The following is a 27,241-nucleotide window of genomic DNA, read 5'->3' as shown; positions in this document are numbered from 1 at the left end:
CTGTTATTTGCTCTACAACAAAAGCAACATTAGATGGCTGCATCTTGCAAGCTTGGTAATATAATCTCAGAGCTCTGCTCTCCCTTGATCATAAAACTTAATCACAGATACTTTAGGCTGCTGAGTAAAAGGTTCTGGTTGTTAAGTAATTGGGATATAAGTATCTGCAAATGATAACTTGAAATGGGATTAAGTGGGATATGGCTTTTGCATTTTTAATGTAAATTTTAGAATGAACGCAACTACTGTTGTGTTTTAGGGGAAAAACAACACACCTGTGCACAATTTTCATTAATCTTCCACTTCATTATGTTGATACTGAGCATTCTGGTGCTTTTCTTCAATGACAGAGCGGTGCTGGTGGCATGCAATGGTAATACACACTGAAATAGCATTGTGACAATTGTGATGTAGCTTTGATTCCAGTAACTGGACCCCCCCCCACCCCACCAGCACTGTGAAAATGGGCCTCAGCTCAGCCATGTCATACAGCAAAAAGCACTTAGTGGGAATGCTTATGAATAAAAATGCCAATGGCGAATGCTGTGCGGGCTCTGGGACAAGCTTTTGACAAGCTGGCGTTACGCCATTTTGATTATCTAAATTCACTACTAAAGAGCTATGAAATATGAGAAAAACTATCAAGCGACATCCGCTTGGCACCGTCAGCCAGCGTAACTGTTGTGTATTTGTGAAGTAATGACTTCTCTCCCTCTCGTCAGTGTGACCTTATTCAAGCCTTATCACCAAAGTGTGTGTGTGTGTGTGTGTGTGTGTGTGTGTGTGTGTGTGTGTGTGTGTGTGTGTGTGTGTGTGTGTGTGTGTGTGTGTGTGTGTGTGTGTGTGTGTGTGTGTGTGTGTGTGTGTGTGTGTGCGTGCGTGCGTGCGTGCGTGCGTGCGTGCGTGCGCTTGTCAAGTTGTGTTTTTGGAACAATAAGGACATTACAGAAATCTTGGCCTAAGTGAATGGCATCAGATAAAAGAGCATAAGGGACCATTTGGTTCCGTATGTACTGTAAAAATAGATTGTGCATTACATTCACCCACACACACATTCACACACCGATGGCGGGGGAAACCATGCAAGGCGCCAACCTGCTCATCGGGAGCAATTAGGGGTTCAGCGCCTTGCTCAAGGACACTTCGACACTAACTCTGGGGGAGCCCGGGATCGAACTGGGTACCTCACGGTTCCCATCCGGCCACTCTACCCCTGGGCCACTGCCGCCTCCTGTACACTCTCAAATTTAAATGAACAGTCAGGATTTTACTGTGTACTTGTATTCTTTCACCTGAGGATGGCTGAGGCGTGATGCAGCAACATGCTAAATACTGTATTATGAGGGATTTACATGCATTACGCAGCTTTCAGTTCTTCTTAAATCATGTGCTCTATTTTCAAGTCCTTATCACTACGCAGTATACAGTACGTCTCTTACATGATTTAGCTTGGGCTGTATGTCAGGATCTAATGTTTCACTGCTTCTCATTGTCACCTGGCTCAGGATCGTCTTGGAAAATACATGAACTCTAATGTTTCTTTTGCTTTGTTTTGTTTTCCCCAGGATGGATCTATAGGCGATCTTAATAACGGTTTTATTCAGTTTAATCTGAAAGGAATGACTAACCAGATTACTGAAGCTTTCACAGAGTGTGAGGCATCATAAGGATTTAAGCACAGTATGCAAATTCATACTTATTACAGAATATATTAAAGCTTAATTGTATTATTATGGCATATTATAATTGTTTTAAATTTCCTATTTCGGTTTTAGAGGTCCTCTGCCTAAAGCACTCAGTGTGCTTGCAATGCCTTACATTGCTTTGTGTACAATACAGTTACAAGCTTGATAATGCATCCGTATTCCTTCAGGCGAAACTTTGATGACCATCAATAACCTTGTGTCTACATCTTTGAGAATATAAGATAAAATATAATATTATCATGTCAGTGCATGGCCTCATTTGCTGAACATAACATTTTCACAGGATAGCGCGCGTGTGTCAGAGAGAGAGAGGAGCGTTCTCCATGTTCAAACTACTTTTTGAAAAGACAGTAATCGACCAGTGACTTTCCTCAGTAATAATAGTTGTTCAGTCTTTGCTTTCCCTCAAGGGCATCTCATCTCACTATATTACTTTTTATTATCGTTATTACTTTTTAGATTCGGCATCCTATACAGTCGGTGCTGCAGGCTCCGTGTTGCCACCCAAGATGTCCCCTTTCCCTGCATCTAACTCATAATAGTACAGAAGGGTTCTTCAGACGTGTAGAGAGTAATTTCACATACAGCATATTATTCATCAGTTCAGTTTTGTCCAGAGGAATTTAAAATTCAAACCGCCTTTATTAACAACATGGTCTAATGATCCACTAGGATTCACAGTAGATGAGTGTGCAAATGCTCATTGCCGTGTTACTCAGCTTGGTATTAAAAACTTTGTGTTCTAGGCCTCAAGCTTGCACATAATATTATATGAGGAAAATACTACACTGTTTTATGCAGATGTGCACGCCATTCTGTAATAAAAAGTACTCTAGGACACTGTTTCCCAAACAGTGGGTCGGGACCCGTGTTTGGGTCCTGCATTTGAAAAAAAAAGAAAAATATATATATATTATTTCGTAATGTAAAAAAGTTTAAACAGAATAAATCTTTATAATAAAAAATAAAACAAAATAAAACTTTTCATCAATTAAAAACAATTCCAACAAGAGTATATCATAACAAAAAATTAAAAAGTTCGGGTCCCAAGCAAACCCAATCTAATTTATCTTTTGGGTCTTGAGGTAAAAAGTTTCGGAAACAGTGCTCTAGGTCTAGGATGTCCTCATCAATGATAACAGGTTTCTGACATTTGCTTGTTCATGCACAGTCACAGTCCTGAGGCTTTTGCCTATACAAATGTGAATGCATAGCTTTATTCAATTGAGGTCATTTTTTATAAGTGCAGCGGAAAAAATATAATCTTTGAAATGTTCCTTCATTCTAGGTCAAGTATTGTCACTATTGTACATCTCCATTGGCTCAAAAATAATTGCTTGTGAATCCTCAACTTCAATTCCTCCTCTGTCTGTACATTAGCCCAGTATTTCTCAAACAATGGGGCAGGACCCACTTTTTGGATCACATAACCATTCTATGGGTTGCGATTAAATGATACTAATAACGATATTATTTCAAAAGATTTTTTTTTTAAATGATAAAAAAAAGAAATAGAAACATACATACTGTATATGTTACACAATACAATACACATACGAGTGAAAATATCATATCTTCAAGCTTACAAAGCGACGCATCGCAATGTGTTGAACTTGTAGATCAGCTATTACTATTATTAAATAGGACATAAGGGGTTAATTCATAAATATCCTGGGGAGACACAAAATGTCTCTTTTGGGTCTCAAGGTGAAAGGTTTGGGAACCCCTGCATTAGCCAGTTCAAGTTCCAATGTTTCATAAAACCATGTTTTCAGATACAAGAAGCACTGTGTTCATGCAGGACACGTACAGTCTAAGTCATACGCCCCAGATGTAATCAGCTGACAGCCCGCTGATTGAATCAGCATTTCTAATCAGCCACACATTTACACACACCAATCACAGCCCATTCTCACAACAAGGTGGTTCATTTTTAACATTTTAAAATGACATACACACACAAATATATATATATATATATATATATATATATATATATATTTACACACACTGTATAAGGAAAAAAAGGTGATAAATAAAATTGGCAACAAACTCATAACATTTGTTCCATGTTCGAAAGACTCCTCACATGGCACGTGGCTCAATTGTTAAACTCTAATTTATTGTCTTACTTCGGGCCCACTCTTGTAAACCCAATGGAGGTTTCTTCATCGCGCTACCTATTTTAGCTTAGCATGCTGCTTGACTAATTCAGTGAGCATCTTAAGCGTGGAGCCATCAGCGGCAAGTACAACTGTGTCCCATTTGCTGCATTGAATGGTTAGGTCTATGACGTATTCTATTTAAAAAATGGACAAAGTGGTACGGATAGTGTCTGGCACATTATGGTGTGAGGGTAGCACATCTACATATAGTATCTTCCTGTTCTCTCACCCACTCGTGTTCTCCTTTGAACCTCTCTGCCAGTCTACCTCTTTCAAACTATCATTCTACCTGTCACTCGTCATAGGTTTCTCTCTCTCTCTCGCTCTCTCGCTCTCTCTCTCTCTCTCTCTCTCTCTCTCTCTCTCTCTCTCACTCACTCACTCACTCACTCACTCACTCACTCACTCACTCACTCACTCACTCACTCACTCACTCACTCACTCACTCACTCACTCACTCACTCACTCACTCACTCACTCACTCACTCACTCACTCACACACACACACACACACACACACACACTCCTCCACTCTTCTCTCCTCCAGATATCAGTCATCCTTCAGCTCTGCTGGGCAGGGCCATGACTGGGTAGAGAGGGGAGGTAATTGAATTTCTCTCCTAGAGTGACTCACATCAACACAGACAATTCAGACATAGCCAGGCGCGACGTAATAGACAGGGAGGGCATCGCGCCGGCTTAGAACTGCAATTAACTACGGAGGGACACAGACGCTTGAAGCCTGAAGAGGAAATGGGGAAAATAAATGTGATGGCACTCGCTTCAATTTTACAGTCCATGTATTCATGGTTCTGAGGCTGATACTACTGTATGTCATTATAGCAACCGCTACTCAAGGAGCCCTTTTTTTGGTCCCTGTACAGGTCAGTGCCATTTGAATTGAAGGGGAAAATATGCCAATGCTCACTTTCAATTGACCACATGCACAACATAGATCATTGTTGCGTTTGTGCATTTGAGTTGTGATTGATTTGCATTTGCAGTCAACATGGACCAGTGAGGATAGTTCTCCAAGATGGCTTTCCACTCAAAAAAATAAAAGGGTAAAATAATCATATAAAAATCAAGGTCCCTTACTTCCTTTATTTCTTTGAGAAACAGCTGTTGCATAGTCAGACGTGTTCAGATGCTAGAGATGGCTGCATGGCTGGTTAGAGCTGATATGTCCCCACACATGACATCAGGACATTTTTAACCATTCAAATAACTATCACATCACCACCTTAAATGGGTTTTATATAACCTTGCGTCACCATGCTTTTCCACACTTTCCATACTGATTAGTGTGATCTGGTCTAGGCCACACCTATTCTTGAATTCTAGAAAGTGGTATCCGGTTATATATCCAGTTGGCACCGCTTCGTTTTTGTTCCCCCACATGAATGTCGAATATTCCAAGAAGTACTTGAAGAAATTGATTCATCGAATTGCCAATATCATGGCCGAGGGGAATCATTTTGGAGGGGCACAGGAGCTCTTGGTTTCTGCTTGTTTCCGCCCGCTTGTTGACGAGTTATTTCCGCTCTACACCGGATCAGAAAACTGTAAAACAGGTTGATCCCAGTCTAGGTTTTATGTAAGCTGGCAGAGTTTTCCCAGCGACTTTGAACATAAGCACTTGAGGCTCAGAACACACTGGGAAGTTTTATCAGATTTTCATATCTTCCGAGACTGCAACAGTTTGTTGGCCTAAACCCGGAAGGGAGTTTGCATTGTATTCCTTTGTAATATTTCCTTTTTTATCATAAGATTTTTGATTTATAAAGAAAAAAAGGTCTGTGGATAACAAGCCTTAGAGAGTTTCATGTTTCGTTCTAAGATATCAATTACAGCAGTTAATATCTCAAGTTATGTGCTTTTTATAATGCATATTATTGTGTTGTTTAAATTGAGTTGATTTGTGAAGATCATCTTGTTGAATTAAACATTTTAATATCATAAGCCTTTGTTCGCTACAGAGCTTATTTTTCATAATTTATAAAACCCAATGCAAAAATTCCACTGGAAATCTGAAGTGGGAAGCCATGACCCATTTTCAGGTAAAAAATCTGGTAATTTGACTTGAGCGACGAGCTTGTTTTCGTAAAGGTCAGAGCGGCTCCGAGCAGAGGACCGTAGTGTCGACATCCATTGATTGTCACAAAATCTCATTGACTGGCGACACGTTTGGTGCGTGAGTACAATTGAACTTGACTTAACTTGACTAAACAGATCAGAGGGTTACAGGTTTTTTTCTTTCTTATGAAATTTGATGTTCGAGCGATGGAGAGATTTTGAGCGGAACGCTGTGGAAGGCCGATGAGTGGTAGCGAGTGGGATTTGTTTTGGTAAAACTGTGAACACAACAAAATAATACAACGCTAAGAGGCACTTGTGCACAGCTTTTTGTAAGTGCCCTATTCAAATGTGCATTAGCATCACCATTCAGAAGCTGTGAACTACCCTTTGTGTAGAGTTTGTCAAAAGCATTCTGCTAATCTCCATAGTTTTTTTTCTTGAAAATCATTTGCATAAAGAGATCCGGCATCCAGAACATCAGTAAAGCAGCACAGAGCAACATTCCTATCTCACCACTGTCACAAATTATCTTATCTTCTGACTTCTGTCCTTTCCTACACATTGGCCTTCATCACCCCTGTGTTCTACACTCTTGATCCACTTATACACTTATTTTTGATGTTTATATTAATATATGCTATGCTATTTCATATGCTGTACTTTGTTGCAGTGGTGGTATTAAGCAAATTCCTCTGGCCTAGGGGTAGTGAATCTAAATGTGAATCTGAATTGCAGAGACAGCGAATACAATCAAACCTGTACAGGTAATGTGTTCATCTCATAAGTGCTGCAGCAAAATGATAACTTCTCAGAACCCTCAATCCTTTATTGATCAAGATGGTTTAAGGTGGATTCGAAGCAGATTAATCACTTTGCTGGATATTGATATAGGGGTGGAGTGTTATTGCGCTTGGAATAAATGCTCTTCAATGGCAGTTATGGATGAACTAGAGCAGAATTTAATATGGCAATCATTTTCTATTGATCCTGTATGGAAAAAAGAAATCGTGTTATTGGCAAGGACGGGTGCCAGCCAGCATCGATCACTTCTAGGGAGATGAGTATCGCAACGCAAACATGGGTTGTAGGAAAGAATGTTCATCTGTTACTGTTTTTCCAATGGATTGGAAAATTGCAAATCCATGTTTTAACATACAGTATGGCAAGGCAATGGGTAGACTATGGTACAGTACATGTAATTATACCAGATGGAAATGATTGCGATTCACAAAAGCCACAATTACACCTGGCATTTGTAGCCGTATTCATCGTACACAATGCCTTATTCACACCTACTTTCTCTGGACAGGTGCGTATGAGAGGAATCGTTAAAATAGACTAGTGCCTCACACTATTTCATCATTTTAATATCAATTACATTTGTTACCAGCGTGTGTGTGTGTGTGTGTGTGTGTGTGTGTGTGTGTGTGTGTGTGTGTGTGTGTGTGTGTGTGTGTGTGTGTGTGTGTGTGTGTGTGTGTGTGTGTGTGTGTGTGTGTGTGTGTGTGTGTGTGTGTGTGTGTGTGTGTGGGTGGGTCTTACACTTTTACAGCAGCAATATGATCAATAGTAACAGGGCAGGAGCATCACACATAGGTAAAGACAGGGAACTTGCTGAGTCAAGACATACTGTATATTATAGCAAAAAACTATAGCAAGAAATAGTGAAAGTGAGCCAGGTACATTAATCTACATCACCATTGATGAAAAAAGGTTCTAAAGCATTACATTTAGTAGTAATCCATCATTAAGGCCCTTAGGAGATAAGGTTTGCAAAGTAAATATCCAACTAGAAAGGGGATCGAGCCCCATGGAGGTGGCCTATCCAGCGCTGTGTAAGTTGTCGGACCCAAGGAAGCGGGTGGTTGGAGGTGGGGGGGATAACATTTCTACAAGCTTCAACATTTCTTATTTGTGGCGCCCATAGGGGCAGAAGTGAAAGCGCTTTTAATCAATAGAGCCCCATCAACATGTAATTCTGATTTGGGGTTGATTGTGTGTTCATGATATGTGTGGTGTTTTTTTTTGTAAGAAATAGGCCTCCCACTAATTTCTGAACGCAGTTACAGGCAACCAGCATGTTATATCAAAAAGCTGTTTGGGGCTCATTGTCACATGACTCCCGAGGCCATGTGTTTATTTATTTATATGTTTATTTGCATATTAATGAACACCACACATACAATGCCGTGTAAATACACCGGATTTAGCAAGAATGCTAATTTCCATCCGTAGTCCCTATACAAAAAACAATTAAGCAACATTACAAAAAAGAGCACATATAAACATTACTAAAAGGGTACAAACAGAAGAGAAAAAACAAAAAGCCTAGTTTTGACCTAAAATACAAGACACTAAAAAAACCAAAAAACGTACATAATAATTTAAATCCATCCTTTTAGTTGGACCTTAAAAGATGTAAAAGATACTCTCTTATGTTAGTGGTTAGATTGTTCCAAATTGTTTCAGTTCTTCCTTGAACTGAAAAGGAATTTTGCGCAAAGTCCATTTTAAAAATTCCTCTTTTTTTTGGGTTCTCATAATGCATATTTATGCTCAAACACGAAGTCTTATATCATTTATAGTAAATGTGCACAGTAATAATCTGTATAGTTAAGTTTACATATCCAGATTTAGGAAAATATACTTTTATTCGACAAAAGTATAGACAAAAGTATACAAATCAGTCAGTCACACATCAACAACTAGTGATGGCACATATGGCATCCTGCCTGAGAGCATTTCAGCATGATATCAATGCATTTGAGCATTGATATCAATGATATCAAAAAAATAAGTCAGTCAGTCAGACAGACAGAATGCAGATTTTCGATTGAGTTTTGGCCATTGTCGCCCCTTTTTCTTTAATAGCTCGGGCTAGGAAGGTCGTACGGCAACAAACTAGATACCTGAGTAAAGTTCACTTTGAGCTGCATCCAACACATCCACTGCCATGTCCGTCAGCCTTACCGTTAGATCGAATTATCTTTCTCTGTCTCTCTCTCTCTCACACACACACACACACACACACACACACACACACACACACACACACACACACACACACACACACACACACACACACACACACACACACACACACACACACACACACACACACACACACCAACACACACACACAAACCTTCGCAGAACAAAGCACAGAAACGCAGGTACACCTTCATTGGTCAAAAGCCAGTGAGGGCGGAGATTGGAGGCTAAGAAAAGTTAGCCCCAATGGTGAGTAAATCAAGCAGGCGTGTCATGTCAGCTGTCAATCACTCAACTCAATGAAAGCCAATGGAAGCTGATTTGGGCTAAAAGAAATCAGCCCATTTTGACATATTTAGTGTTTTTCTTGTAACTATTTGATGCTGTTGCTGCTCTAGGTTCCACCAGCATGTAAAAAAATCTATTCTAAAACATTTTAATAACATTTAATAACATTTAATAACATTTTAATGAAAAAAACTAATCACAAATGCAAAACAATGTCTCTGGACGCAATTGGTTAGACCTACAACCAACTACTAATCACAGTCTCCCATATTTGAATACTGGGCCCTGATTGGTCACCCCAGACTTCTGGAGCAGGAAATGAATTCACAATGGAGCAGTGCCAGACCCAAATCGCCAAGGTCATTTTTTTTTTCACTGGCAGATTTGTCTGGTCCAGGCTAACAACAGTCCACATCCAGGAGAGTTTACCGTTTCCGTAGCTCGTCAACCGACATTATATTGCATATATTCCTTTCCTTTATTCGCCTGCTTTCTTTTTCTCTCTCTCTTTCTCTCTCTCTCCCACAGGCTGTTGGGTGCTGTTAAAAGAAAACATGCATCACTAGAGTGTGTATATATTTGTGTGTGTATATTTGCCCTGAGAGAAGAGGGGGAGAGATTAAGAGGAGAGAGAGGCCACAACCTGTCTTTTATATTGTTTAATTACATTACAAGGTTGTTCATGAACATACACACTTTGCCTGTATCTATGCGTGCGTGTTTTGCGATCAGGAATGCATTGCAACTTGTTGCTTGCTATTTGACAAGTAAAATCTCATCAGACTCAATCAGCCAGCATGGGGCAATTGGGAAATTCAGACCACTGCGATTTTCTCTGCAACATTCTGAAATAGTTTTGTCTCTCATGTTGTCTTAACACAATCATTGTTCACTGCAGCGTTGCTTACACCACAGTATACAGTCATCCTGCCATGTTTTTACCCTTCTGTAGTTTTTAAACCGTACAGGAAAACAAACTACAACATTGGCTATCCCCCTAGTCTACTACTTAAGAGTAATCATTAGGACACTGTAGTAAATCAGAAAAGGCAGGGCAGTAATGGCTCAGTCAATGGGGAGTATCTTTAGCTTATTGAAGTGGGAAATAAAGGCCTGCCATCTGTGGTTAAAAATGTCCAGGAAACCCATAAGAATATATTAGATTTTCTTCCAGACAGTAGCATTCTTCTCCATGCCAGAAGAGATATGAATGCAATAACATTTGCCTGTGGTTTAGTACATGCAGATGACACATCTAGTGGGACCCCCAAAAATAGCTGTCAAGGGACACGGCTCTATTTGTAGGATGTATGATGAAGTATAAAAAATGTGACACTAAAAATGTTGCAATCTTAGACAGAACTAAAAAAGTGTGCTCCTCTGAGCGCAGGTCTCCACCAGGACGGGTTGCCTACCCATTGCCTGCAAATTTTGGAAGCCAATCGTATATAGCCAACACAGCATGGAATCTGTAATATTTGATTGATCTTGATAACATGACTCCAGAGATAATGTGTACCGATTTCTGTGAGTTTTGGACAACATCTGTGTAAGAGTAGTAGCAAAAAGTGTGTTTAGCAGAAAACGCCAAATGGTGGAACCTCTGGTCAGGCACAAATGGATGGGGCCTTAGGGAGTTGACCATGATCAAAGGAATCCAGGGAAAGCGACCCTTATAGGATCACCATGCAACAAATTCAAAAAAATTGGAGTGCCGGTTCTTCCTTGGCTATAGTTCAATTAATGCCATATTGGAATATTTGTCCTGGAGATGAAACACCTATGTGCACTCAGATTGGGTCCACAATTTACTGTAAGCACGTGAGCACAAGTTAACAGTAGACACAGTAAAATGAAACATTTGCTAAGCTGCCTGCAATGTCCTCTCATTTTACATTTACACCAGCCTTTCCGTTTATTACAACAGAGCTACTTAACTTATTATCAAGGAATCGTGTGAACGAAGCCAAAGGACTGATTTGCTTCCTTTGTTGTACAAAGGAAGCAAATCAGTACATTAGGAGTACATTTTTAAATAACACTGTACAATTACAAATGAGTACAAAGGGAGAGAGATGGCAGTGTATTACCTCTGTGCAGTTAATAGCTTTTTGTCTGTTTGATTGCTTCACAAATGACCATTACCATGCAAAGGCAGAAAAAAAAGAGATTGAGAGAGGCAAGTGGGATACTGTATGCAATGTAAAATACGATGTAAATAAGGTGATTGTGTGTAATCAAAACATGTTGACAAGATTGTTTAGTTTTTTGAAGTTTAGCATCATGTGCAGCATCAATCAACTAAAATGTCAATAACAAATGACTAATATCGAGTGTAACTTTGGGAAAATATACAGTAGGTCTCAAAACTCACATGCATTTCCAGTAACTGCATTTGTTACATGGAAAAAGAAAACACTGCACCAAACTTGCAAAGTGAGCCAGATTTATAAACCTTCCCAACCAAAGGTCTGTCACATAATGTGGTATAACAGTGCCCCTGTGTTATCAAGAAATGGCATAATATTTCTCCAAAGCAGTGAGCAGTTATGGAAATATATTGCCGTGGGGTGTTGTGGGTGTCTTAACAGTGCCAGGCCCATTTATCATAATACTGTGACACCTGGGGGAAGACACTCTCTAGTCTAGGAGATTCCTATACAGGCAACCTGCTATAATACACACACACACCACACACATATTCCGGCATAAATACATGGAGACTGGCACACGGGCATACGCAGATACACACACATACAGCCCCCCACACACAATGGCAGTACTGCAGGCACACACAAGTGTGGACACATGCACACTCATGACTGTACAGTACATACACACCTGTATATACAATGTACACAAACATGCATACACCATAACCATAACATTCCCCCAAACACACAGACTAAAGGTAAATGCACACAAGTCGACGCACGCACGTGCACACGCACGCTATAACAGCACAATGATAAGTCAGACTGGGCCAGGGAAAGCCCCAGAGGCATGAAAAACACTTATCAAGATATGAGAATGGATCCATCTCCACTAACCGACTGGTAAATGGATAGATCTTACAGAATGGAACACAAGGAATGAAAGAGAGAATGGACAGAATGTGGGAATGACTAGAATCGTGAAGCTGGATGGGAGGGAGGATGTGAAAGAAAGGAGGACTGAGGATGAAAGCATTAGAGATGGAGGGAACAAGAATGGTGAGGAGGGGAGGTAGAGAAGATTTTAGTGCGTGGCGGGGGAGGGGGGGATAGGGAAGAAAACATGGAAAGAGACTGGTCACAAAGAAAGAAAGAAAGAAATAAGTGTTTCAAAGTGTTCAGTTTGTTGTTGACAAGACAATAACATTGCATTTCTAACCATCAGCAGATTAAACAAAAATCTATAAGTTGTCTCTCTTTTGAGTCTGATCGATAGTATTCTGTGTGTCCATTAAGAAACTAAATGATTATCAATTAGCCTTCTAAGACATTTGGAATACCATCACTATCTCAAATGTGGCAACCACGAGTTGGGTATCTATATAACTTGTTATTTGTTCTTTGTCTTGGCTTTCATTATGCAACTTTTAAAGAGACGATCTGGGGCAGTGGTGTGGCAGTACTGTAACTAAGTACATGTACTCAAGTACTGCACTTAAGTACAATGAATGTTGAGGTATTGTACTTTACTGGAGTATTTCCAATTTGCAGTACTTTTACTTCTACTCCACTACATCAGAGGCAAATAATTGTACCTTTTACTCTACAACAAGTATTTGACAGCTTTAGTTACTAAGTTACTTTGTAGGTTTGTGTTATAATTACAAAGCATACTTTATATTAATATACTTTATAATATATGTTACAGGGAAATTGGAAAACCAGTGACATTGAAAAAGGAGTGCTCGTTTTCACCCCCCTCGCTTCCCCTTTGTTATCGATTCACTTTGATTGCGACTGGTGACGTTAATCTGTCTATGTAATCAACACACCTGTTACTAGGCAATTCTGTAGAGACAACACTAGAGGGCAATGCAAGCCACACTAGAGCCCCTCCCCCCACAAACACGCACGCACGCATGCACACGTCCTACCGGGGAAACTCCCCCCTGTCAGGTGATAAGAAGCGGCCTGCTCACTCCTCATGCATTGAAGGAAGCATGAGCTCAGTTCGGGGCTCTCCCCAGGCTGGTAGAGGGAGAGTAGCGCCCAGGATTACAAGCTTAGGCAATTGGCAATTGGCAATGGGTGAAAAATTGTGTAATACATTTAAAAAAAGAAAAGAAAATAGCTGAACAACGTACATTGTGACACATTTTTAATACATTTTGAACTTGTGAAATGAGACATTCTGCACAATTAGTGCTTTTACTTTTGGTACTTTAAGTATATTTTGATACCAATACTTCTGTACTTTTACTCAAGTACATTTTGAATGCAGGACCTCTACTTATAACGGAGTATATCTACATATTGCAGTATTGATACTTTCACTTAAGTAAAACATGTGGGTGCTTCTTCCATCACTGATCTGAGGAGTCAGTCTAGTTAAGATAATTGGTTACAAGTCCTCTTCAACACCTACATTATCAGTGAGCTATCATTAAAATGGCTGTATGATCATAGGAATGACACACTCTGGGATGGCTGTATGATTATAGGAATGACACACTCTGGAAGTAGTCAGGAGTGAATAGATGAGCTGGAACATGCGTGTGTGACTGCTCTATTTCCCATCCTACTTGTAAGAGAGAGAGAACGAGAGATGATGTCTTTGGATTACAAAGTTGTTCAGAGTAGTATAGTCAGTTTCTTCTTTCTACTAGAAATGTACTCACTCACGCACGCACGCACGCACGCACGCACGCACGCACGCACGCACGCACTCACTCACTCACTCACTCACTCACTCACTCACTCACTCACTCACTCACTCACTCACTCACTCACTCACTCACTCACTCACTCACTCACTCACTCACTCACTCACTCACTCACTCACACACACGCACGCACATATAAGGACATATTATATCTTAATCTATATACAGTGTTAAATAGGTGAGGATAGATGAGGGTGTGAATATATGGAGGAAAGTTTGTTGATAGACTGATAGATTCCAAGACTGAACAACCTTCAAGGTTAAAAGTAAAATCCATGATTTCTGTCAATACACCATCACCTCACCTTGGACTGATCTCAGTACACATGCCGCCTGACAGTTTCAGAGTTGTTTCTTTTATCAGGTGGAGAGAACAGACTGGCCTCAGTAGCAGATATCATTCCCATCAAAATGATAATTTTTCTTTCATAATGTCGGTTTTGAAGAGGGCGAGGCTGAGTCAACAAGCAGGTTGTCTGGATATACTTGATAAGGCAGGCCTCTGGCATGGCTAATGAGAGACGTTTTACACTGTTGCACTTTGCTCCAGTGACATTGGGTGGTTAAATTGTCTGTATGGAGGTTAAAACTCATTAAACTTCTGCTCCTGACTTTGCCTTTCTTTCACAGCAAAGGCAATAACTTTGTCGTTCCATAGCCGACATAATCTCACTCACAACTTCAATCTTTTCTGTGCAGTAACCTTTGCCTCCAGGTACTCGATGATAGAAAGGTGTTAATTGAACCAATTAGTGGTAACTTTTATGGGGAACTGTTTAAAGGTTTCATGACATTCAGTTTTACAACACATTAAAAGTCTTTGTCATGGTCCATGTACATACATAAAATTCCACTCCAGTGAGCCACTGCAGGTGTTTTTCTCTCACATTTCTAAAGCCTTTTCAACTGCAATGTCAAAAGTAGTCCTGCGGGTGTCGCTGTAAAAAATAAAAAAAGCGAAAATGAATGTCATAGAACCTTTAATGCTTTACAGTATCAGTATACTATACGGTAGCAGTAGAAATATCTTCAAATAGTATTTTAAAGTGCTTGCCAAAACCAAGTCTTTTTTCCCTAAACATTTTAATGCTATTTAACATTTTGAATGGAAGTAATATTTGAACCTTTCTCATCAACATCTACTCCACCCTTAAGGACAGACGTTCATGTTACTTTTACTCCACTACAATTATTTGAAAACTTTAGTTACTAGTTACTTTATAAATATCTTTTCATATTGTTTAGATTAGCTTCATGCATACTTTTACTCCACTACAATTAGGCTATTTGAAAACTTTAGTTACTAGTTATATATATAGTTAAGAATTCAATTTCATTTGACAATGCTTCATGTCTCACTGTTTTCTCAGGGCAAAACGCATGCAGTAACATTTTCATAGACCTGCCTGCTTATTTCTCTCTCAAGATTTGGCAACCCGTTTCAACTTTCACTTTCATTGCAAAGCAGCGGAAAAAGAATAGATCTACAAGCATACAGCTTGTCACGTAGCAACTGTTTTGTGCTTGTAGATCAGATATTTTGCGCAGGATTGGTCACACGTGGAAACATACCAACGTGTTCACGTGTTGCGCTGTTGTCAGCGACGTGGAAAGTGATGATAGAAGGAGACACTTTACGCTTAGGCATAATAGGCAAATAATGTGAATAGTATTATTATGAATAATACTAATATTGGTTTGTCAAGAGATATCCATGTGTTTTGGACAATGGAGATCACATTAGACAGTGGCTTCAGCTTCATATAGGCTTCATGTTACAGAATCTGCAGTTACCATTACATTTTATAATACTATTTTATATATATATATATATATACTACATTACTATTTTATATATTTTGTGCCTGCCTACAACAACAACAACATTATGTGGGTTCACTGACTGAGCAGAGTGCAATTGAGATGTTAATGGCTATTTAGAAGACAATGGAACCCCCCACGGTTTGGGGGAGAAGCTGTGAGCTGGTCTGGAGCACAGAGGTGAGACAGTAGCCAATAGGATAGCCTTATTTGGGGATCAAAATGATCGTATTTCAGGCTGTGTAGGTATAAATGAAACCTCAGTCATGCTAGTGTTAACCAGGCAGTCGTGTTGAGATTAAACTTTTTTTTTCAATAGAGATCTGGCCACACTGCGTTATCATGACTAACAGGCAACAAAACATACAATTAACTATTACTATTATAAAAAACCTTATCCACCAGCATCTTGTCAGTCAAAAGCTTAATTTTGTGATTGTGAATCAGGTTGTATAACGTGATTGCATCACAACACACATTGTTGATACTTGGATGAGCAATGGGTGAGTGGGTGTCCTTTGAAAGATATATAATAGGATAGAATTGGTATTGCTTTAGAAAAACAACAACCTTACAGCCAATTATAATTTCAGCCGTGCTACAGGAATGACAATTTATCTCATTTAGCTTTGCAGATGAAATACAAACATTTAAGTCATGGTCTGTAATTGCTAAATTATTATCCAATCATTACTTTTCTCCCCAAAGGAATAAACAAGCAATTGGAAAACAAATTCATGACATTTTCATGGCTGAGTTCCGCGAGTGGTGATATGATATCGACCGTGAAATGCGGTGTTGACACATTCCGTCGAACAGCCATCAATAACAATTTACCCAGTCAGCATTGTCACTGCAAGGTTCACAGGTGACTGTTGCTGTGTTGTTCAAGTACATGGTGACATGACAAGGAGCATAAGAGAAAAGGCAAGGACAAACGGACAGACGGAAAAGTTACAAAACAGAGGGCAGAGAAAAAAAGGGAAAGAATGAAGGAAAGACAGAGAGCAAGAAATTAAGCACGGCGTTGTGTGCCCACAATTATCGGTCCCCTTGATCTATTGCTGGCCGCCGTGCAGCTGACCTTTACTCACATTATCTGCCATCAGTTTGCCATAAACCCCAGATTTATGAGTCGAGAGAATGCCAGGGACCCAAATATCTTGTCCACTTCCTCTCCTTCCCCCTGTCTCTGTTCCTGTCTTCCTCGCCTACCATTTCCTCACCATCGCTCACCATCTCCCTTCCTCGCCATTACCCTGCCCCCCGCCTCCTCTCTTTCCCTGTGAGCTGGGTGTTTAACAGTGGGAAAGGTCACAGTCATCAGTGGGACAAGGTGGGGTGGAATGGAGGAGCAGACTTTACAGGGGATTAAAATATAACTGTCTGACTGGTTGCTTTCAAAAAGAAGATAATGCGTTCTATCGAGTTGACCAATCTGGGCAGTTGGCCAGCCGTGGTCCTGACACTTTGTCCCTGCTTTGTTTTGCCCCAAATAACAATAATAACAACATTGAAAAAACATTTATTCCAGACTTTTACTTGTAACAGAGTATTTCTACATTGCAGTATTGATACTTTTACTTAAGTAAAACATTTGAGTACTTTTTCCACCACTAGAGAGAGAGAAGTGGTTAAAACAAATGTTGGATAGTACCACCTCAGGATACTGTAGATGGACACATAGTGTGTGTGTGCGTGTGCGTGTGCGTGTGCGTGTGCGTGTGCGTGTGCGTGTGCGTGTGTGTGTGTGTGTGTGTGTGTGCGCGCGCTTGGTGTAAATGTTCAGCTGAAAGTTGTTATTTTTCTCTTTCGTGAATTTACCCTTAAACATCATTGTTGCAGAGGACATTAGAGGACATTGACGTGCAGAATGGATAGTGTTTGTCCAGAGACATGCCTTTGGCTAGACACAGAGCGCAATGACTTGTAATAAAACTCCTCACTACATCATTTAGGAAAGAGCTTTTGCATTGTGCCCTGAAGATCAAATTGACCTTCCATAAAATGATTATATTTCTAAAGAGACTTTTCAGAAAATTGTAACGGAGACCAATCCAAATAAAAGCTGTTAAAATATTTCTATGAGATTTGATATTGATCTTGTATTCTATAGGCCTATCTATTGGTGAATCACATCATGGTTTTACGCTATGTTAATGTGATGCTACAGTAACCACACTGCAGTCTCCCACAGTTTTGAGGCAAACAGGGGTGTTAAGGCTTGATGACAAAATGGACCCCTGATCCGATTCTGGAACAGTTGTAGAGGTTTGGGACTGCAGGACAACCAGCAAGGATAGAGCTGTAGTTTGGTTAAGGCAGACTCCTCCTTAAATAATAAATCAGTATTTTTTCATTTTTTATTATTATTATTATTATGAATGCATGTACGTACACTGTTAGGAATATAGGAAGGAACTTCCCTGGCGAATAAAATGGTAGACCCGCTAGGATTTCCCCATTCTGTGGGGCGGGAGTTGACTGAAAAACGACAGGTGCTGCTGGCAGACCTCACCCTTGTTGGTACCCAGCCATTCTATGAAGAAAGACAGCTATTTTCCGTTCTGTGTTTTGGTTATTCCTGCCTAGTCTCGTGTAGCCAGACGATCAGAGATCTCAGGCCTACTGATATGTCTGGAGACAGCTAAATTCATTGTGTGGGCTAAAACTGAGTGGAAACAATACAATTAAAACATTTAAAAAAGCTTCTCAGAACCAAAGCAAAGAATTTAGGGCGGTCCTTCATATTTGGATGGTATCAGGATTGGTTTTCAAAGCAGTGGGCGTAGGTTTCTTACTGCTGGTTTTCTCCGGTGCCATTCAATGAATCAGTTGGACGCTTACCTGTCTTTGTTTTTCTCTGCTTACACTGTATGTCTGTCACTCTACCTGTATGTCTGTCTTCCTGCCTGTATGTATGTGTCTGTCAGCCTGCCAGTCTGCCTGTCTGTCCGTCTGTCCGTCTGTCAGTCTGTCTGTCTGTCTGTCTGTCTGTCTGTCTGTCAGCCTATTCATACTGTCTGTCAGAGTGGCCATCTATCGTCTCATCAGGATTCCAGTGGTGATAAGGTGGTTTTCTTTCCTTGCGTTCCTGAACCCCGTCAACGCTCGGCTCCTTTTTGTAATTGACATGTGTTCTGATGAGCCTCCAGTCTGCGGCTCCATGCGTAACCTTGATTAAGTCGCTGTCGGATGAAAACCTTGCATGTCCAAAACCGTTCCTTTTTTATTATTATTTAAAAAAATGACTTAAATAGTGCAAATAGCAGATCTGCAAGCTTACAACGTGTTACGATGCGACACGTTGTGAGCTTGCAGATCGGCTATTTTCACTACTTTTGTGCGACACTCAATGATGCGTTCATTTACGGAAGAAAAACATAAATATTTGAAACATGGAGATACGAGGTCTCTGCCCGACAGCAACGATTAATGATGGACACACAGAGAGCGCCATTACACGCCTATTGACTCCAAACCTCCAACATCAGGCAGGCTTCAGCTTCCCCCAATTAAAACACATTTACAGTAATTAGTGCTGATGGGGGGCACACAGTGGAAAGGAAGAAAAAATGATAAGTGATCTCAAGGACATTCAGTGACATTCTGAATTTCTTTTTTTTCCTTCGTGAAAAATAATAATGGGTTTTCTGGGAATGGTCAGCGTGCTGGGAAGTTTAAATGTATGCCCTAATGGATTTTGTAATAGGATGGAAGCAGGTGGTGTGTGTGTGTGTGTGTGTGTGTGTGTGGGGGGGGGGGGGTTGTGTGTGTGTACTGTATGTGCACATACAGTATGTGATGCTTTATTGTGTATTCCCATCTCTCTACCTCACAGTGCTCACAAATTATATATTTCTTTCTCCATATCCCCTGTGCACAAAGGTCAGCCGCTGAGATTTCCAGGACTGGGGTACCATGGGAAATGTAGTAAAGACCTGGGAATTAAAAACATAATTACTATCATCAATCACAGGTGTTAAGTGCTCTATTCTAGTTTCTTGCTGTTTTGTGTTTGAGCATCTGTTGTAGAGGAACTGGTACTGAACGCGCACGTACGCACGCACGCACACACACACAGGGGCAAATTTAACAGAGGATATGCGTCTTCAGCTCAACTGTCTGCTGTTCATAGACTTGCAGAAGCACATAATTAATCATTCGGTGTGTAGGATATTCAGACCGTATATGCTCTGTATCTATGTTAAATGTTATCTTTAGTTTCTGAATATAATCCCGGAGGATTTGGATACCCATGGTGGTGCACAGTTGAACCTTGATCACATATATTTGATTACCTATCCAGCTATAGAATGAAAATGTATTAGAGATATCTATTAGTAGCAGTTGTTTGAGCCAATATTGCCGATTATATATCACTGCTGTTGAATGGGGGGAAAAAACAGAATTGCACATTTTCCATGGTGTTGTTTTTAAAACCCTCCTCTAAACTAGCTGAGCTTGTCCAAGCCTACGTCAACCTAGAGAGAGAGAGAATAAAACTACAATCCCACATTGTTAGGCCAATAGGGGGAAAAAAGAAAAAGACAGAAACCAACAACCAGAGGTTAGATGTATGATGTGTGCAATTCATGTATTTTCCATCAGCATGACATTTTTCCAATATGTCCAGTTACTACCTGTTCTCTCAACGGCCATGCTCACAATGCTTGACGGCATACTGTCATTCAAGAGGATGTTTCTGCTGGCCTTGATGATCACATATATTCTTCAATTATACCTGGAAAATATATTTTCAAAGATCAAAGTGTTGACTATTAAACCGTGTAATGGGCCAACCTCTCACAGTTTTTTTTTAAATGTCAACTCCATAAAATGGTATATCTGACGGAGTTGATATCTGACGGACTCTGACGAGTAGACAAAATGTTATGTTTTTTTTTCATTCCACAGCACAGTCGTAGTGAGTAGACAATTTATTTTTCAAATTTGCTTAGAATTCTATTAATGCTCATAGAACTACACATTTTAAAACATATTTTTTATTTAGTTTGGATTTAGAAGGGCTGACGGTGTTGACATGTTATGGTTGGGGACACACCAGATAATAATATTATTTAGTGCATTTAAAAGAAATAGAAAGCTTACCAGAGCTTTCGCAGCTTTTTTGCTTTTTTAAACTAGGAAGTGAGACAGGGGACCTTGGGATATAGCTAAACATGTATATGCCTGATTAAATTATGTCTTTGTAGAAGACAGAGTTGACAAAGATCTTGGACACAACTTTAAAGGGCAAAATATTTTACAAAAAAACTCATTTTAAAAAAAGATGATATTAATAGTACATTCTTACACGTATGCTATCAATACACATGGTTAGTTTTTTTTATGCTTTTAACAAAATAATTTAAAAAAATATTGAAGTTGTGAATCATTGTCTGAGATAAGGGTGTTTTCTGGCAGAGTGCAAGTTTAGATGTAACAAAAACATTGTATAAATTGTATGTAATTCATATAATATTTAAATCCTATATTTTCACCCAACATTATTTTTAATTAGTGTGTTAATAATTAATGATTTGAAATGTTTTGGTAGAACATGATTTCTCCCAATTCTCAAGAATGGGTGTACGTACATACTGTACGTACCTACAAACTGTCTCACACACACACACACACACACACACACACACACACACACACACACACACACACACACACACACACACACACACACACACACACACACACACACACACACACACACACACTCAAATAAGCACATTAGCAATATAAATCATGTGTGAAGTTTGAAGTATAAATCAGTAAATCAGTAAAGATTGTTATAATTCAAGCCCAAAGACTGCTTTCTATGAGCCCTCCTTTCAATATGTCTGTCTGTCTGTCTGTAATATCCTTCCCTCCCTCTTTTTCCCCCTTCCCTTCTCACTCCCCCATCTCATTCTGGGCTTTTCCATTCACCACACTTTCTAGAGATTATCTCATACTTTGTGAATTAGACATATCGCCCCTATATTAGCCAAAAGGGAAGTGGGGTGGTGGGTGGGGGCTGGGGTGGCAGCTGATCTATGGCTTATTAATAAAATACTCGCCTGACATTGATGAATACAGAACATGATGGCAAAGTCACAAAAATTAATCTCCATTTTGGGGATCGTTTCGGATTCATGAATCCATCTGCTAACCACATACTTTAAGCACCTTCCTCCTTGTATGTCTTATTCTATTTCTGTTTCTCTGATTCCCTTTTCCGTCCCTGTCTCATTCTCTGCCTTTCTCTGTATCCATCTTTCACTTTCTGTGTTCTCTCTGTCTCTGTCTCTCTCTCTCTCATTCTCTATCTCCGTCCAGGCTTATGGATATCTGCATAATTGATGAACCTGTCTAAGGGCACAGAATCAAGGCTCTTAATGGTTTGATTAATATTGTACATTATCAAATTACATTTCTTATCAATTCAGATTCCCCTTACAGCTCGGACGATACCATTACAGGACCCATATCATAATCGAAATGTGAACAGAGGTGTAGTTGCTCCACCACTGAAAACCCAAACAACATGATACCTTATTTTTTTTCATTGAGCAATGAATTTTTTATGTAAAAACGATTGTAAAAAATATTAAAGTTTACTTTATAAGTGACCCTACCTGAATTGGTAGAGAGGCTGTCTGTGAAACGGACGTTCCCCGCTTTGAGCCCCGGCCCCGGTCTTTGTGTTGAAGTGTCCCTGAGTAAGACACTTAACCGCTATCTGTTCCCCAGGCACTGCAATTATAAATATGTATATTGTTATCAATTAACAAAGCACACGTTAGGAAACATCATCAAATTAAATACAATATAAATAATATAGCTGCAAGCAGCAATGAGCGGTTTCGAGAATAATGGCAGACTGGCAGACTGTGACAGAGTGGCAGACTGGCAGACTGGCAGACTGTGACAGACTGGCAGACTGGCAGACTGTGACAGAGTGGCAGACAGACAAACAGACAGACTGTGACAGAGTGGCAGACTGGCAGACAGACAGACTGGCAGACAGACTGTGACAGAGTGGCAGACAGACAGACAGACAGTGACAGAGTGGCAGACAGACAGACAGTGACAGAGTGGCAGACTGGCATCATTCATTTAACAATTGCATGTTTATTCATTGATACAGTCATGTTGTGTGCAATGCAATTGAGTTGAGGTCTGCATGAGGTGAGATTTGAACCGGCGACCCTCTGGTATCAAGGCAGATGATTAAGCCATTGGGCCAACAGACCCGAACTGATGAAAAGGGAGTTCACACACATGACACACTTTCACGCAAATTGCTCAGAAATAGTGGATTTAAATGTTTTTCAAACTGCTCAAAATTGCAGACAATCTAAGGGCGGAGTTTACTGGTTAACAATTGCACATGTATTCATTGATACAGTCATGTTGTGTGCAATGCAATTATAATGAATTCTACATGACGTGGGATTCGAACCAGGAACCCTGTGGTTTCAAGGCAGATGATTAAGCCATTGGGCCAACAGACCTGTACTAGTGAAAAGGGAGTTTACACACATGACACACTTTCACGCAAATTGCTCAGAAATCCTTGGTTTAAATGTTTTTCAAACTGCTCAATATATTTCGGAATGGAAACTAGTGGAAAATAGTCGATCTACAAGCTCACAACGCGTTGCTATCTAAAAAGGTGTGAGATTGTAGATCGGCTATTTTCACAAGAAAGTATGTCATACATAAAAAACAACTACTCTCAAAAGCATTTCGTGTTATTGTCTAAACATTGCACATGTCTGAATTAACAGGGTCATGTTTTGTACAATGCAATTTAAATGTGAACTGTAATAAGTGGGATTCGAACCAGGGACCTTTGGCACATGAGACTCACACTCTACTGGTGGAGCTATCCAATACACAGCCTTAGACAGTGAAAAGGGAGAATCCAACAAAACAAAACAAAAGCGCGAATGAAGTACGTCATACATTGAAAATAACTACTTTCAAGTATTCATTTCTCGTCATCTTTAACAATTGCACATGTATTCATTGATATAGTCATGTTGTGTGCAATGCAATTATAATGAATTCTACATGACGTGGGATTCGAACCAGGAACCCTGTGGTTTCAAGGCAGATGATTAAGCCATTGGGCCAACAGACCTGTACTAGTGAAAAGGGAGTTTACACACATGACACACTTTCACGCAAATTGCTCAGAAATCCTTGGTTTAAATGTTTTTCAAACTGCTCAATATATTTCGGAATGGAAACTAGTGGAAAATAGTCGATCTACAAGCTCACAACGCGTTGCTATCTAAAAAGGTGTGAGATTGTAGATCGGCTATTTTCACAAGAAAGTATGTCATACATAAAAAACAACTACTCTCAAAAGCATTTCGTGTTATTGTCTAAACATTGCACATGTCTGAATTAACAGGGTCATGTTTTGTACAATGCAATTTAAATGTGAACTGTAATAAGTGGGATTCGAACCAGGGACCTTTGGCACATGAGACTCACACTCTACTGGTGGAGCTATCCAATACACAGCCTTAGACAGTGAAAAGGGAGAATCCAACAAAACAAAACAAAAGCGCGAATGAAGTACGTCATACATTGAAAATAACTACTTTCAAGTATTCATTTCTCGTCATCTTTAACAATTGCACATGTATTCATTGATATAGTCATGTTGTGTGCAATGCAATTATAATTAAGTCTACCATGAGGTGGGATTCGAACCGGCTACCCTATGGTTTCAAGGCAGATGATTAAGCGATCAAGCTATTGAACCAACACACCTGAACCTGTGAAAAAGGGCCTCAAACATGTATTTGACACAGTTTCATGCAAATTGCTCAGAAATCCTGGATTTAAATGTTTTTCAAACTGCTCAAAATTGCAGACAATCTAAGGGCAGAGCTTACTGGTCAAAGTGATGCATGTGTTCCTCATGAGTCAAGGCACATGTGTAAGCAGGTTTAACGGCTATCGGCCAAACGAGGCATGACTTTTGCCTGTTTAAAGTTTGCATTTTCAAAAAATTAACAATTGCATGCTTATTCATTGATACAGTCATGTTGTGTGCAATGCAATTGAGTTGAGGTCTGCATGAGGTGAGATTTGAACCGGCGACCCTCTGGTATCAAGGCAGATGATTAAGCCATTGGGCCAACAGACCCGAACTGATGAAAAGGGAGTTCACACACATGACACACTTTCACGCAAATTGCTCAGAAATAGTGGATTTAAATGTTTTTCAAACTGCTCAAAATTGCAGACAATCTAAGGGCGGAGTTTACTGGTTAACAATTGCACATGTATTCATTGATACAGTCATGTTGTGTGCAATGCAATTATAATGAATTCTACATGACGTGGGATTCGAACCAGGAACCCTGTGGTTTCAAGGCAGATGATTAAGCCATTGGGCCAACAGACCTGTACTAGTGAAAAGGGAGTTTACACACATGACACACTTTCACGCAAATTGCTCAGAAATCCTTGGTTTAAATGTTTTTCAAACTGCTCAATATATTTCGGAATGGAAACTAGTGGAAAATAGTCGATCTACAAGCTCACAACGCGTTGCTATCTAAAAAGGTGTGAGATTGTAGATCGGCTATTTTCACAAGAAAGTATGTCATACATTAAAAAAAACTACTCTCAAAAGCATTTCGTGTTATTGTCTAAACATTGCACATGTCTGAATTAACAGGGTCATGTTTTGTACAATGCAATTTAAATGTGAACTGTAATAAGTGGGATTCGAACCAGGGACCATTGGCACATGAGACTCACACTCTACTGGTGGAGCTATCCAATACACAGCCTTAGACAGTGAAAAGGGAGAATCCAACAAAACAAAACAAAAGCGCGAATGAAGTACGTCATACATTGAAAATAACTACTTTCAAGTATGCATTTCTCGTCATCTTTAACAATTGCACATGTATTCATTGATATAGTCATGTTGTGTGCAATGCAATTATAATTAAGTCTACCTGAGGTGGGATTCGAACCGGCTACCCTATGGTTTCAAGGCAGATGATTAAGCGATCAAGCTATTGAACCAACACACCTGAACCTGTGAAAAAGGGCCTCAAACATGTATTTGACACAGTTTCATGCAAATTGCTCAGAAATCCTGGATTTAAATGTTTTTCAAACTGCTCAAAATTGCAGACAATCTAAGGGCAGAGCTTACTGGTCAAAGTGATACATGTGTTCCTCATGAGTCAAGGCACATGTGTAAGCAGGTTTAACGGCTGTCGGCCAAACGAGGCATGACTTTTGCCTGTTTAAAGTTTGCATTTTCAAAAAATTGCTATAGCGCCCCCCTTTGACCAATTGGAGTAAGATTGGTTTCAGTGATACTTGGAAGGACCCTCTACAATATTGCAAAGTGTCAAACAAATGTGAGTCTGCATGTATGTGTTAGGGGCAGATGAATAATTTAAAAAAAGCTGCAATTTTCATTGGCTTATAAAAGCTTAACGTTTTCACTTATGGAAAATCCGCTAAGTTACGTCTGTCGGCATTGGTCCAAAGTTCATGTGTATACAGTTTCGTACAGATTGCTCATAAATCCCAGGAGGAGTAGGCTTTTTACTGCTTTTTACTGCTTTTCATAGAATTCGAAATGGTGGGAGATCTAAAGGTCAGAGGTCAAAAGTCAAACAGTGAAAGTTGTTAGGCATGAGGAGACGCATGTGTGTATCGAAGTTTCATGGCTGTAGGTCGAACAGGGCATGAGCTGTACCTGTTCAAAGTTGGCATGTTCAATTGAGTGCTACAGCGCCACCCTTTGGCCAATGGTTGTGAGTTTCGGGTTTTCGCCGTTTGGCATAGCCCTCTACCATATTGCCGAATTTCATAAGAAGTGACCAGGCGGTTAGGCCAGAACTGGCAAAAACGGCGGAAGAATAATAATAATAAATATAGCTGCAAGCAGCAATGAGCGGTTTCGAGAATAATGGCAGACTGGCAGACTGTGACAGAGTGGCAGACTGGCAGACTGGCAGACTGTGACAGAGTGGCACACTGGCAGACTGTGACAGACTGTGGCAGACTGGCAGACAGACAGACTGTGGCAGACTGGCAGACAGACAGACAGTGACAGAGTGGCAGACTGGCAGACTGTGACAGAGTGGCAGACTGGCAGACTGGCAGACAGACAGACAGACAGTGACAGAGTGGCAGACTGGCAGACAGACAGACTGTGACAGAGTGGCAGACTGGCAGACAGACAGACAGTGACAGACTGGCAGACTGGCAGACAGACAGACAGTGACAGAGTGGCAGACTGGCAGACAGACAGACTGTGACAG

The sequence above is a fragment of the Gymnoscopelus microlampas genome (assembly GCF_963454915.1).
Source record: "Gymnoscopelus microlampas genome assembly, chromosome: 4".
NCBI lineage: Eukaryota > Metazoa > Chordata > Actinopteri > Myctophiformes > Myctophidae > Gymnoscopelus > Gymnoscopelus microlampas.
This window is presented reverse-complemented; position numbering follows the sequence as displayed.